Source organism: Canis lupus, chromosome 23 (genome assembly GCF_011100685.1).
Source record: "Canis lupus familiaris isolate Mischka breed German Shepherd chromosome 23, alternate assembly UU_Cfam_GSD_1.0, whole genome shotgun sequence".
In the NCBI taxonomy this organism is placed as follows: Eukaryota; Metazoa; Chordata; class Mammalia; order Carnivora; family Canidae; genus Canis; species Canis lupus.
In genome coordinates this window covers 35588319-35603341 of record NC_049244.1, presented here as the reverse complement: position 1 = coordinate 35603341, position 15023 = coordinate 35588319, and the positions used below count along the sequence as shown (strand labels likewise).

The 15023-nt window shown below is 43.3% G+C and overlaps 1 pseudogene; it reads right to left on the bottom strand.

Moving 5' to 3' along the window:
- Positions 1-956: 956 nt before the first annotated feature.
- LOC102154607 lies at positions 957-5183 on the bottom strand (annotated as a pseudogene).
- Between the last annotated feature and the right edge of the window lie 9840 nt (positions 5184-15023).

Here is a 15023-nt window from a genome sequence, read left to right as displayed (position 1 = left end):
TTCGTCTTCAGGGCCAAGATACAGCTGCTATTCAAAGAAATAGCTACCTAAGTCCCCTGATTAAAAAATTGGTTTCCCCTGTTATTTGACCTTTATGATTCCAGATATTTTATGCCTGATTTTTTTTTCACACCAGGAAACATGTATATGTCAAAGTGTGATCCTGACCATGTTTGTGTGTGCGTATGTGTGTGCCACTTAATATGTCTCCCCCCATGTACATATACCCTAGAGCAACAGAAAATAGCAATTACAGCTCAAAAGCTAGAAGGTGCAAAAGATTGAAGTGGTCAAGATATAAGACTACAAGGATGCTTGGGTGGCTCAGAGCTAAAATAGCAAACCTACCCTCCACCCACTTCTTTCGGGTTCTAATCTCCCTTCCCTGCTTTTTCTCCACAGTACATGTTATATATTCATGTTTGTCTGAATTTCTCCTGAAAAAATTCTAACAGGCATCCTTAGTCCTTGTGAATAATTCTTTACACATAGTAGGTACTCAATAAATATCTGTTTAATAACTTTTTAAAAGAATTTATTTATTTATTTATTTATTTATTTATTTATTTATTTATGAGAGACACACGGAGAGAGGCAGAGACATAGGCAGAGGGAGAAGCAGGCTCCCTGTGGGGACCCCAATGGGGGACTGGATCCCAGGACCCCGAGATCACTACCTGAGCCAAAGGCAGATGCTCAACCACTGAGCCACCCAGGTGTTCCAATAACTTTTTTTAAAGAACAAGAAGTTTATACAACAAGACACTTGAAGGAAGAACTACCTAGGTTTCATTTCTTTTTTTTTTTTAAGATTTTTTTTTTTACCTTATTTATTTGAGAGAGAGAAATAGAGCAAGAGAGAGCATGAGCAGAGGGAGAGGCAGAGGGAGAAACAGGTTCCCTGCTGAGCAGGGAGCCCAATGGAGGATCCTGGGATCCTGACCTGAGCTGAAGGCAGACGCTTAACCGACTGAGCCACCTGCCCCTAGTTTTCACTTCTTTTCGAGTAATTTATTCCTACTTAAAGACAGAATGCCCTACATGTAACAGTTACATACAAAAATGTTATAAAATCGTCCTTGGTTTTACATTGATAAATGAAAAACGTTAAAATTCTCCATTTGAACAAGGTATGCAAGGCTTTTTATGCTGTCCTTTTTTGTTAAACAGTGAAAGGAAAATAACTTACTGGCATATAAATGAGTATGCCATTAATGGAGTAAGGGGGTATTTTCATAGAACCAGTATTTTTTTTTTAAGATTTTATTTATTTATTCTTGAGAGACAGAGAGAGAGGCAGGCTCCACCCAGGGAGCCCGATGTGGGACTCGTTCCCAGGACTCCAGGATCACACCCTGGGCCAAAGGCAAGTGCTAAACCACTGAGCCACCTGGGCTGTCCCATAGAACCAGTATTTTCCTCTATCCCATCTCCATTTGATGTCCATCGAAACACACTACTGGCCATTTAGTTTAAAAAAATGTAATGTGCTATGTACAAACACAATTACTTTATGTACAACAAAGGAATAGGGAAGAGGAAAATGATAGAATAGAGAAAACTATACCATATTAATCCGGATGGTTCCGGTGGAACCAAGTTTTGCTTTTCTCATTGAGAATGTCTTCTTAGTCTGGAAGAACAAAGTTCTGGAGTAAAGTAGCAGGTCCCCTTTTGCTTTTTTTTAAAGATTTTATTTTTAAGGGATCTCTACACCAACACAGGTTTGGGGCTTGAACTCACACCCCTGAGATCAACAGTTGAATGTTCTACCAACTGAGCCATATGCCCCTCACTTTCCCTTTGTAATACACAGCCTTCTGTCTGCAGCTGGAAAACATCTAGTATGTCTTCATCTTCCATTTCCAAATGTGCAGGTGTGTCTGTTCTATTGATTGGCTGCCCATCAAAACAGAATCTGATCTGCCTCATTGACAAACCTTGCTGTTTACAGTGGGCTTTCACAAGTTTACTAGGAGATGTATACCTCTTAATCTTACACTGCCTGCTGGACCATCCTGCCCACCACCTTTAAAGTAATAGATCCTTGTTCTCAGTCTTGATTCCTTATTTGGGCCTTTCATCAGCCATGGAGAGTGCCGGAGTCTCCTCAGGGGCCGCTTCACAAGAGGCACCGATCCATACAAAAGAAGCACAAGGTAGCACCAGGAGTGGCAGAGGAGGTGGCCAAGGTGAAGGAGGGAGAGCTAAATGACATATTTAACAGTGAAAATTAGAACAAACCACAAAAAAAAAAAAAAAAGTAATAACGATTAGGCACATTTTGGCATAGTCATTTGATTGACTATTGTGTAGTCATTACAAATGTAATTATGATGATTATATCAACTTGGAAAATAAATATCCTGTTAAGGGGGAAAGCAAAATGCAAAATGCAGGTGTGGTGCCTTGTTGCAATCATGGCCCCAAGGAACCACACTGGTTGTATCTGGATTTCATGAAGTCCTCACTCACAAAGATTCTGGATTTGGCCATGTGACTCGCTTTGGACAATGGGACATTAACAAATGATGAGTCAGACTGCAGCTTGAAAATCAGTTGCACTGGGGTCTTAATCTTTCTCTTTTGCTGCTTTTGGAACCCTACCACCCATGTAACATGCTGGAAATATATACCCAAGCCCATAGCCAGCTCCCAACATATGAATGAGGTCATATTATATCATCCAGCCCCAGCTGAACCACCGGAAGACTACACTGGCATAAATGACCCTAGTTAACAGTAATAGAAGGATACCTGGATTGCTCAGCGGTTAAACTCAGCTTTCAGCTCAGGGCCTGATGCTAGAGTTCAAGGATCCAGTCCCAAATCGGGTTCCCTGAGAGGAGGCTGCTTCTCCCTCTGCATGTCTCTGCCTCTCTCTCTGTCTCTCATGAATAAATAAAATCTTAAAAAAAAAAGAAGAAGAAGAAAAAGAAATGCTCAGTTGATTCCCATCCAACTTGATGACTCACAGAATTGCAAGCAAGTAAAAGGGTTGTAGTGTTAAGCACTAAGTTTTGAGTAGTTTGATATAATTCCTACTTTGTTAAAAAAAAAAAAAGTGTGGGTATGTAGAAGGAAGTAGCAAAGCTGTTTACACAGAAAAGACCTCACAGCAATCCTGTGACAAAAGAAACTCAGGTGAAGAAATCTGTTCACTCTGTATAACTTGACCTGACTCCACCTACCAGCAGAGATCAACATATATCCTAGAGAAAAAGTTATTTATTTATTTTTTATGTATTACTATTTTTAAATATTTTATTTATTTATCCACGAGAGACAGAGAGAGAGGCAGAGACACAGACATAGGGTCCTCCCTCGTAGGGAGCCCCATGCAGGACTCAATCCTCAGGACCAGGATCATGCCCTGAGCGGAAGGTAGACACTCAACCACTGAGCCACCCACGCAACCCGAGAAAAAGTTATTTAAACAGTAACAACAAAAATAAACGCACAAATGAGTAGAGAGGTTCTGTTTAGAGGGATGAAAAAAATTTGGAAATCATGGTGCTGGTTGTATAACATTGTGGTTTTAATTAACATCACAGAATTTGTATATCTTAAAATGGTTAAGGGGCGCCTGGCTGGCTCAGTCGGTGAAACATGCAACTCTTGGTCTCAGGATTGTGAGTTCGAAACCCAACACTACAGTAGGTGTAGAGACTGCTTAAAAATAAAATCTTTAGGGGCAGCCCCGATGGCTCAACGGTTTAGCGCCGCCTAGGGCTCAGGGCGTGATCCTGGAGACCCGGGACCGAGTCTCATGTCTGGCTCCCTGCATGGAGCCTGCTTCTCCCTCTGCCTGTGTCTCTGCCTCTCTCTCTCTCTCCTCTCTGTGTATTCTCATGAATAAATAAATAAAATCTTAAAAAAATCTTTAGAGAAGAAAATAGAATGGCTAATTTCATGATGTATATATGTTACCGCAAAACAAACACAAAACCATCTAATCAAAGTCACCTATTAAGAACCTCCTCCCCTGCATGGGACTCTAACATGCTGCTTCAGGGGCTGCTCAGGCACCATGAACTAACAGTCCATACAGCGGGTCAGTATGTGCCCAGGGCATTTTCTGTTTCCATACAGACTTAGGATGAGTGATACAGTCGGGTCCTGCCATCCTTTCAACTACCATGAACGTCAGGATGGGGTGGTGGGCTTTACTTCCTCAAAGAAACCAGCCCACTGTTGCCGGGTCCCCGCACAGCTCCTAGCTCTCTCCCATGAGGCATCAAGGTGCAGGATGCATTTACAGCCACACCCATAACCAAGAATTCTCGTTTCAAAACGCCCTGCCCTTCCCTGCCTCCTGTAGCAAGATGTGACATTCACCACCGTAATCTGGCATTGCCCCTTCGCCTTCCACTCTAAGCCAACCCTGGTTTTATTTTATTTTTTTTAAGATTTATTTATTTATTTATGATAGACAGAGAGAGAGAGAGGCAGAGACACAGGCAGAGGGAGAAGCAGGCTCCATGCAGGGAGCCCCCAACGTGGGACTCGATCCGGAGACTCCATGATCGCGCCCTGGGCCAAAGGCAGGCGCCAAACTGCTGAGCCACCCAGGGATCCCCCAACCCTGGTTTTAAACAACTCTATGAAATCAAGCGAAGGGTGGCAAAGCTGGCAGGAACTTCTGGGGAGAGGAAGGGAAGGCAATTTAAAACAGCATTTCATGCTCAGTCTCCATGCAAATGAGCCCTTCTGGCAGGTTCAGGGCTTCCTTGGTGTCCCGTATGGGACTGGGATCCCTCTTTAGCATGGTCACTAGCCCTCTCACAGGAAGGTGTTTGCTGAGTGCCTTCCTACAGGCTCTCTCTTTAATCCTAAACTTGGACCTGCTGGGACTGACTCATCCCTCCCTTGCGGCACCGATACTCAGTATCAGGGCACAGCAGCTGCTGCAAAATCCCCGCCTGGCCCGGAGCTCACTCTCCTCCTCCCTTGAATCTACTGTAGCCCAGTCCTCGCTGCCTACCTCAGGTTTTTCCAGTGCCTGGCCAATCCAGCACTGAGGTTTTATTTTTTTGCTCCCCTGCACCAGCAAGTATGTGTTACTCATTCCTCGTAGGCTGGTCTTCAGCTCTTCTTTCTGAGAGGTACTTTCCCTCTGCTCCGGGGTCCTGGTAATTACCCCTTCTAACTCAATTACACGACCTTATTTTTTTCCCACTTCCTCTTTCCTTCCATTGTTATGCAGAGGGAGGGGAGGCTGCTGAGCGTGCAAGGAGAACTGGATTAGGTAGCCGAGTATCTCAGCAGCTCTCTTCCTGGTTCGGCCTCGGCGCTGGAGGTCTCACTTCTAAAGCCCCACACCCGCTCCCCGCTGGCTCCCCGCCTGCAAAACCCCCGAATGCAAGAGAAATCAATTAAGGGTGCCTTAGCGGGGGTGACAAAAGGGGAAGCTCTGGGAGAATGCGAAGGTGATAGTACCGTAGGAGAGGAAAAAGTTTCCCTCGACCCTCCCAGGGTCCCTGGCTTGGTCAGAAACTGAAACTGACAAAGTCAGATGAACAGGAGAAAAGCATATACGGTTTTCAAAAATGTTTACATATACGTGAGAGCCTTCCAAGAGAATGAGGACCTCAAGAAGTGACCAGAGCAGGAGGGTTTTATACCTTTTAGGGAAATAAAAGTTTGTGAACAATTGACAAGACAAGGGGGTTTGGGCTAGGGGTAGTAAACGGTGAAGAAGTAACTAGGAAGATAATGGTTAGCTTAACACGGCTTGTTTACACAGCCTTCTCCGGCCTAAATCCTCTGTCCCTGCTAACAAGAATGTCCTGCTTCCTCCTGGTACAGGGAGGGTGCCTTTCACAGGGGAGTTTTATGACCTGTTTCAGGGAAGAAAGTGGGGGAGGTCAGAGTGACCCTCCTGCTTCTTGGCTTTTACAAATTCCTTCAGCTAGGGGCATCTGGCTGGTCTCTGCATTAGAGCCAGTGGCTCTTGATCTCCTGGTTGTAGGTTTGAGCCCCACATTGGGAGTAGAGATTACTTAAAAATAAGATCTTTAAAAAAAAAATTCTTTCAGCTTAAGATAAATATTGAATAAATGAGGGTGCCCTGTTTCAGGGTAGCATGCCCTGGCCCCCATCAGCATCTTGTTACCATTTACTCAGGTGAACAGATGATTCTGACATTACAAAATAAACTCAAGAGATTATAGACAGGAAGAAAACAGCAGTGTTGGTATGAAAAGTGATTTTGTTCAGAGAAATAAATGCTGAGCAAACTTAATAAAATCGCCATCCTGGAACTGTTTTCTCAATGATTACTCTCATTCTTTGGGGGGGACAGGCACCTCTTTGAAAACCTGATAAATTATGTAGAATCTTATCCTCAGGAAAATGCACATAAACATAGAAACTAAATCTTAGGGGTTCACTGCCTCCTTGAATCCCGGAGGCACACGAATGCCTGGCTAAGTGATGTAAGGAATCCGGAGCAGCGATCAGGCCTTTCCTTCTTTGTAAATCCCTTCTAGAGTTCAGAGTAGTTGGGAGAAAGCATTCATTTGTTCATTCATTCAACAAGTAACTCTTTGAGAAACTTCCAAGTGTCAGGCCCCACGCTGGGCCACATTGTGAGGCAGAAAGAGGTGAATCGGACACAGTGCCTGCTCCCGGGACGCTCACGTCTGGCGGGGGAGACCCACAGAGAACAGACAATGAGTGTACAGTGATGGAGGAGGCACGGTGGGAGCCCCGAGGGGAGGGGCCCAACTCTTTCCCACAGTCTCCCCTGCCCACAGCAGTCAGTTCCTATACCTCTGACTACAAAGCAAAGTGGTTTTAAAAGCCCAAGTATACCCCGAGGGGCTAGCAGAGCAGCCGGGATCAGAGCTCTCACTTCAACCCTCATCCCCCCCAACGCCGGCCCCATCCAGCTTTCACACCTCCACTAGGATGCAGCTGGCTTCCCTCAGCTCTTCCCGTAGGTTCCCTGGGCGCTGCTGTACCCTCCCCCACCCACCCCATCCCAACAGCACATACCTTCCCCATTAGGGGCTGCTCCCAATCACCAGGCCAGCTTTTAAATAAGTAACCAGTCCCCCCACCCCCCACCCCACTGCACCTCCTCCTGTCTTTGCCTAAACCGTATTCATTTTGCTAGTTGAACTGCCTGGAAACAAGGAGTAACAAAAATAGCTAATTTAAGGAAGTTACAGATTTGCAAGAAACCTGGGGAGTCCTGGTATGAGCTGGTTTTTATTCACAGGCCCTAAGGCTGGGCTGCACTGGGCTAGGCTGGACTTCTGCTTGGCAGTGCTTCCTCTCACCTCTTCTGTGACTTCTCCCTTCCTTGGGGGCCTCAGGGAAAAGTCTCTGGCTCCAAGTTTGGGTGTCAGCAATCCTGTTGGATAATAGGCTGCATTTGCTTATCTTAGCTGCTTCCCTATCACATCTCTAGCCATGGGCCCCTGAGCACTCCATTGCAGGCTCTGGCTGGCCCCCTTCCCTTCCTGGGTTTAGCTCCTGACTCCCAAGGAAAAAAGTCCCTCTCCTCTTAGGTCTTTGAAGGGTCCTCCCCAGGGATCTTACTTGGTATTCCTCTCCAGGTACTAGCTTATACCATTCCCAGAGTTTTCTCTGACTTGGATACACTGTCCTACTGTAACATGCGTTTGCTTTGTAGACCATTTTATTCCATTTTAGAAAAGGAATAAGTTTATGATTTATAAGATAATGGCAAAACCTTACATAAATTTGTTACGGAAAGATAATATATACAAGATGTGTGTGTTAAATATACAAAGGATGGAAGGTCCAAGAGATACCTACTATTTTTGAGGTAGTGAAAGTATATGAGACACTGGAACTCAAAGTATTGGTGTTATCCCAAATGTACCAAGACACTAAATATTCATACATGAAGTGATTTTTTTAAGATTTATTTATTTATTTTGGACAGAGAGGGGTGGGAGGGGCTGAAGGAGTGGGAGGAAAGAAGTAGACTCCCCACTGAGCAAAAAGCCTGGAAGGAAGCAGGGCTATCTCTCAGGACCCTGAGATCATGACCTGAGCCCAAATCAAGAGTCAGACACTTACCCTACTGAGCCACCCAGGGGCCCCTCATTCATGATGTCTTTTTTTTTTTTAATTTAAGATTTTATTTATTTATTTATTTATTTGAGAGAAAGCATGAGGTGGGGGTGTGCGGAGAGGGACCAGCAGACTCCCCATTGAGCCAGGAGCCTGATGGGGGGGCTCATTCTCAGGAGCCCAGGATCATGACCTGAGGCTAAACACAGATACTTAACCAACTGAGCCACCCAGATGACCCTCCTGCATGAAGTCTTAATGCAGACTATAACAACCAGTCTGGCCGCATCCTCTGACCAAAATATACAAGTAACACCCCATAGTTGCTCACCTGCCACTTGATGAGTACACCGGTGGCCAGGTGTACTGCTGTGTCACCTAGTGTCAGCATGTGTCACTGATTCAGGGAAACTTCTAGGGGGGCACGCCTTTGCTCAAACTTCAACTCTAGACTTTGTAAGTACACCAAAATGTAAGTACATATTGGTCCTGATACAGCCAAGAGACAGATCACATGAACGTTATGTTCCCTCCAGGATTCAGGTACTGTCACGCTTCCACTTCATTGCATCTTATCCTAAATGTGTCAATCTAACCCATCTTTCCCCTTGCTTCTCCCTCTTTGTGTTTTTCCTTGATTTAATAATGAGTGTGATTTGAGCATTTAACCTGGTGTGAGACTCTTTCTGTTCTGTGCTCTCTGAGATAGTTGGCCTGATAGAGCACTCAGAAGCTAGCATTCCATCACTATATAACACCTATTCTCATACCCCTTGTTTCTCCAAATCCTATTTTGCTGACTATGACAATGAAGTTCAGCATGGGCTCCCATCTCGCATATATTTGCCTCCATCTTTTTTCCTTCCCCTCACCCACTGCCCTCTCAATAGCAGTCCTTCACCTAATCCCCACAATGGCCTGGAGGGGGGGTGGCTAGAGGCTAGGTTATCAGAGTTAACACAAGTTCTGTCTTATAAAGGCAAGGCTCAGTCCTCCCACGTCTAGAAGGAATACAAAGCCCATTCTTTCAACTGCTGGTGAGACCTTTGCTATTCCTGTTGTTGTTGTTGTTGTTGTTGCTGTTGTTGGGTTTCTTTTTTGAATCTTAGGAGCAGGACATCTGGGTGGCTCAATGGTTGATCTGCCTTTGACTCAGATCATGGTTCCAGGGTCCTAGGATCTTTTCCCACATTGGGCTCCCTACAGGGAGCCTGCTTCACCGTCTGCCTCTCTCTGTGTCTCTCATGAATAAATAAATAAACTCTTAAAAAAAAAAAAAAGGAAGAAGAAGAATCTTAGAAATCCCTGTTATAAACTCCTTGTAGACAGAGACTATTTTTCATCTTCACTATTGCACTTCTTACCATAGGGTCTAAGACATACCACTTTTCTCTGTGCTGAACTCAGCATATATTAATTTATCCATTTTATTTATTCATTTTGACAATTCAACCCCTTACATCTATCTAGTCCATAACCAAGTCCTAGCAGCGCCACCAAAATTGTTCTTAAATCTGCTTCTCTTCCTTTGTTTTGCTACCATGACACTCGGGTCTAAATTATGTTAGCTAGTTATTTTTCTAGCTAGGAATATATATATCATAGCTTCCCTGCTTTCTCTTCCCTTAATAAACCCCCCTAATCTTTCTCCACACAACTGATAAGGTGATCTTAGAGAGAGAGAGAGAGATGAAAGGAAGGAAGAGGGAAAGAAGGAAGGAAGGAAAGAAAACAGCCAACTTTGTAACTCTGGAATCCTTGAAACCTGGCATATTCTGGGCAAGTTTCTCAATCATGGGAGAAGCGTGTCTGTGACCCCACAAATGTTGTTGTTGTTTTTTTTTTTTTCTCCTCAAGTAAGCTGTATGCCAAATCTGGGTCTTGAACTAAAGCAATCCCTGGGATCATGGGTTGCATACTCTACCAACTGAGCCAGGCAGGGGCCCCCTTTTCTACTCTTTTTTAAAAAAAGAAATTAGGGGCAGCTGGCTGGCTTGTGGGTGGAGTATGCGGCTTGATCTTAGGGGCTGTGAGTTTGAGCCCCATCATGGGTGTAGAGATTACTCAAATAGATAAAACTTTTAAAAAAATAATAAAATGAAGAGCTTTACAAATAATTAAAAATATTAAAATACATAAACAAAAGAAGTTAATTGGCTTTCTACCTTCCCTTCACAGTTAGCTGCAAATAACAGAGATCCAACTAAAACCAGTGCTAGCCAAAAGTGGAGTTATTAGCTCAAATAGTTATGAAATGTTGCTGATCTGCTGACCCTAGACCTGTCTTAGACTGAGTTTCAAATGATGGTCTTTCTTCTCTTGCTTCTGCTCTTAGCTATCTTTTTCTCTGTATTTCAGTTTCATTTTCTGACCTGTTCTCTTCATATAATGGAAGTTAGCTCTCACTTCATTCAATCTTACAGCTATAGTCCCAGAGAAAAAAGACACCCTTTCCATGTACTGATTATAAAGGTGACTTCAGTTGATTCACTTGAAGTCAAACCAATCATAATCATTACTGTAGCCAGGCCCCCCCACTCACTCCAGGGGGTAGAGATGGAGTTCTCAAATAAGGAGTCTTACCAGACCCCTGTGGAATGAGGGGACTGGGGCTTCCAATGAAAATGGGGACAGAGGGATCCCTGGGTGGCGCAGCGGTTTGGCGCCTGCCTTTGGCCCAGGGCGCGATCCTGGAGACCCGGGATCGAATCCCACATCGGGCTCCCGGTGCATGGAGCCTGCTTCTCCCTCTGCCTGTGTCTCTGCCTCTCTCTCTCTCTGTGACTATCATAAATAAATAAAAATTGAAAAAAAAATATTAAAAAAAAAAAATGGGGACAGAAACAAGTTCCAGGAACTTTTTTTTTTGTGTGTGGAGTAGAGATGGGAAGAGATTTTTTACATGTGCCCAACTCCTTGTCTCTGATATTGATGGTGGGTTAGTGGGTCTTTTTTTTTTCCTTTCCTCAATAGGCTATAAGCTCCACCAGGGCAAGGATCTCTACAGTGTTAGTTCCCAGTGTTGGTTATCCTTGCGCTTCTAGCACACGGTAGGTATTCACTCCCTCATTTGTTCAGGAAAAAAAAAAAAAAAGCGTGACAGGTTCTAAAGACACAGGTAAGAAAAGACATGTGTCCCTGAACTCAAGGAGCAGCAACTTATGTGGATGCATTGGGCCAGTGTTTTTCAAACTGGGAGACTCAATGGGTGGTGAAATTAAGTTGGTAGATTGCCAACTACAATTTTTAAAATGTGAAATAGAATAGAAATAGAAATAGAGGGGCAGCCCAGGTGGCTCAGCGGTTTAGTGCCACCTTCAGCCCAGGGTGTGATCCTGGGGAGCCAAGATCGAGTCCCACATCGGGCTCCCTGCATGGAGCCTACTTCTCCCTCTGCCTGTGTCTCTGCCTCCCTCTCTCTCTCTGTGTCTCTCATGAATAAATAAATAAAATCTTTTTTAAAAAAAAGAAAGAAATAGAAATAGACTAGCCGACATCAGAGTGCAGCACATATAATGAAGTATTGTTACATCACATTTTTATTTCAGTATAAATATTATAAATACACACACACACACACACTCAATGTACTGTGATGCAGTGTGAAATGCATTCCTTACTGGGAGTTGGTCAAAAGTTTCAAAAAGCCTACCTTAAGCTGCCTGGACTGAAATGTGATAAGATAGTATCCTTCCAGTTCAGAGCAACCCAGAGCTCCAGAGACTGAGTCATGTCATCACTGGGAAATAACACCTGGGAAGCTCGTTCAAAGACCCAGAGTGGAAGTGGAGACACAATTTCAGGATGCTGTTGCAGGGTGAACTCTGGATTTCTGTGCTTTGGTTGGCTTGTGTTACATCCTCAAGGCCATTTAATCATACGTACATTCAGGTGTGTTTTCTCCACCCCCCCCCCCCCCCCATAACAGATGACTTAATCATTTTCAAAGTTGAATACAAAATTGCATTTTTTTTCTGTTACATATGGTTGAGCCATAAATTGAAAAAGAATCCAAACACAAAAACACTGAATTAACTAAATTATTCCTAGAAGAATAGAACTCAGGGAAGCTAGAGGACAGCAGTTAGTATGGTGTAGAAAGACCAGGGGCTATTGCCATGAACAGAATCTCTACGTCAGCATTTACTGGCTTTGTGGATTCAGAAGAAGGGACCTAATCCACATTTGCTAAAAACTGACTCAGCAAGCCCCTGTGTCAACTGTGGAAGGTATAAAAATAAACATTGTATCTGTATTGTTAGGAAAACCACAGGCCCAAAATGGTGTCTTTTGGGCTAGGCCAGGTTCCCAAACAGGGGCTTAATACCTAACATAATTGCAAGTTGCAACCTCCTTTCAAAATGTAAATCTTACCCTGTCTATTAGCAATTTTCTGATAAGCACCAATGAGGTAATTTCTCACATGGCCCTTTTCCTTCCCCAAAGGAAGATGAGGCAATCTGTATTATAAGACCCCCTACTTTTCCCCATAAGGGAAGGTGATCTTGCCTGAAACAATGCTTTTTTTTCTTATAGCTTTCTTTCCCTATCCTGCTTTCTATAAAAACCTTCCATTTTGTACAACTCCTCAGAGTTCCCCTCTACCTGCTTGATGTAATGCTGCCCAATTAATGAACTGTTTAAAAAAGCCAAGTAGGTCTTTAAAATGGACTCAGTTGGGTTTTGTTATTTAACAATATCTTGCCAAAAAAACAAAAAACAAAAAACAAAAAACAATACTTGTCCCCAAAGAGTTTACCATCAAATGGAGTTACAAGTGCATAGACAAAATATAGTCCCTTGAGGTTAATATAGTTTATCAGTAATAAAGCTCATTTATGTTTTTCAATTAGTCATTTGATACTTCCAAAAATATGGTTTGAGGATATCTAGGTGACAGACTCTGCTGGGGATGCAAAGAGAAATAAGGTATTACCCTTACCTTGAAGGAGTTCATTCCAATAGAGTTTTCAGTCTCAAGATATCCACAGTATTCACTAAAAGTTAGGCCCATTTGTTAAGGAGTCAGGCAGATCTGGGTTCAGTTTTAGGTATGTCACTTCCCAGCTGTTGTTAAACCTTTCTGAGCCTAAGGATGCCTAGGTGGCTCAGTGGTTGAGTGTCTGCCTTTGGCTCAGGTCATGATTTTGGGGTCCTGGGATCAAGTCCTGCATTGGGCTCCCCATAGGGAGCTTGCTTCTCCTATCTCTGCCTTTCCCTGTGTCCCTCATGAATAAGTAAATAAAACATTTTAAAAAAATAAAAAATAAAAAAAATAAAAATTTAAATAAATACATAAACAAATAAACCTTTCTGAGGCTCATTTATATGCATCTGAAATAATATTATATATATCTGAAATAATACTACGTATCTGGAAAATACATATCATCATAGACTTATTTCCTTGGCTAGTAGGAAGATTAAATGAGTAAATTCAGATACTTAATCTGGTGCTAATGGATAGTAGAGAGGCACTTGATAAATTGTTTTCTATTCAAACTGTATAAAATAAAGAAACATTATTCTTTTTTTTTTTTTAATTTTTATTTATTTATGATAGTTACAGAGAGAGAGAGAGGCAGAGACACAGGCAGAGGGAGAAGCAGGCTCCATGCACCGGGAGCCCGATGTGGGATTCGATCCCGGGTCTCCAGGATCACGCCCTGGGCCAAAGGCAAGCGCCAAACCGCTGCGCCACCCAGGGATCCCCAAGAAACATTATTCTTCAGTGTTTAAGACTTCATATAGAAAATCAGATACATTGTGGGGAAAAAAAGAAAAGAAAATCAGATAGTTTTGAAGAACTAGATATTGAAATTCGTGAATGAATGAATGTCCGTATATGCAGATGCGATATAGATAATAGCTGTAGATATAAGACATTCTTTGCATTTAAATTCTGAATTATTGAGATGCCTGGGTAGCTCAGTGGTTGAACACCTGCCTTTGGCCCAGGCCGTGATCCTGGAGTCCTGGGATGGAGTCCCACATCTGGCTCCCTGCATGGAGCCTGCTTCTCCCTCTGCCTGTGTCTCTGCCTTGCTCTCTGTGTGTGTTTTTCATGAATAAATAAATAAAATCTTAAAAACAAATAATAAATAAATTCTGAATTATTTTAGGGTTTTCCCCCTCCTTTAGGTTATGTGTTTCCTCTACACGGAGTTTCTCAGATTTGGATCTGTATCAATAGGATTGACTGGATTTGCTACAATTACAAACAGCTCCTAAGCCTCAGTGGTTTAACATGGCAAAGATTTTTTTCTAGATCATGCGCGGTCTGTGTCAGCTCCTGTCGGCTCTCCAGGATAGCTGTCCTTCTTGTATTGGGTCAAAGATTTTGTTCCTTTCCTGTGGACCTTCATATTAGCTAGTGAGAAAAAGAGAAAAACCCACTTCATCTCTTCAATGCTTCCACAGAGAGGCTGAGAGGTAACAGATACCACTTCTGCTCACATTTCACTGGCCAAACAAGTCTCAGGGCTCCACTCAACTTCAAGAGTTCTACCTAACTTCAAAGGAGCAGGGAAGTACAGTCTTCTCAAGTGCTCCAGAGGGGAAGAGTACTGGAAATATTATCAACTGATGGTAATGGCTACCTAAGTCATCCCATGCTTTCTAGTCTTTTTTGTTTTTTGTTTTTAAGATTTTATTTATTCATGAGAGACACAGAGAGAGAGAATGGCAGGGACACAGGCAGAGGGAGAAGCAGGCTCCATGCAGGAAGCCCTATGTGGGACTTGATCCAGGTCTCCAGGATCAGGCCCTGGGCTGAAGGCGGTGCTAAACCACTGAGCCACCCGGGTTGCCCTCTTGTTTGGTTTTTAAATAGCCATATTCCCTCCTGTCCCCGGGACCCTTGCCTTGGCTGTTTTCTCTGTGCCATTCTTTGCCTGTTAGTTTAGACTGAGACAAGTTTTCCCTTTCTTAGGAAAACTTTTGCTTTCCCCTTCCATTATTATTTTCCTTCTTTC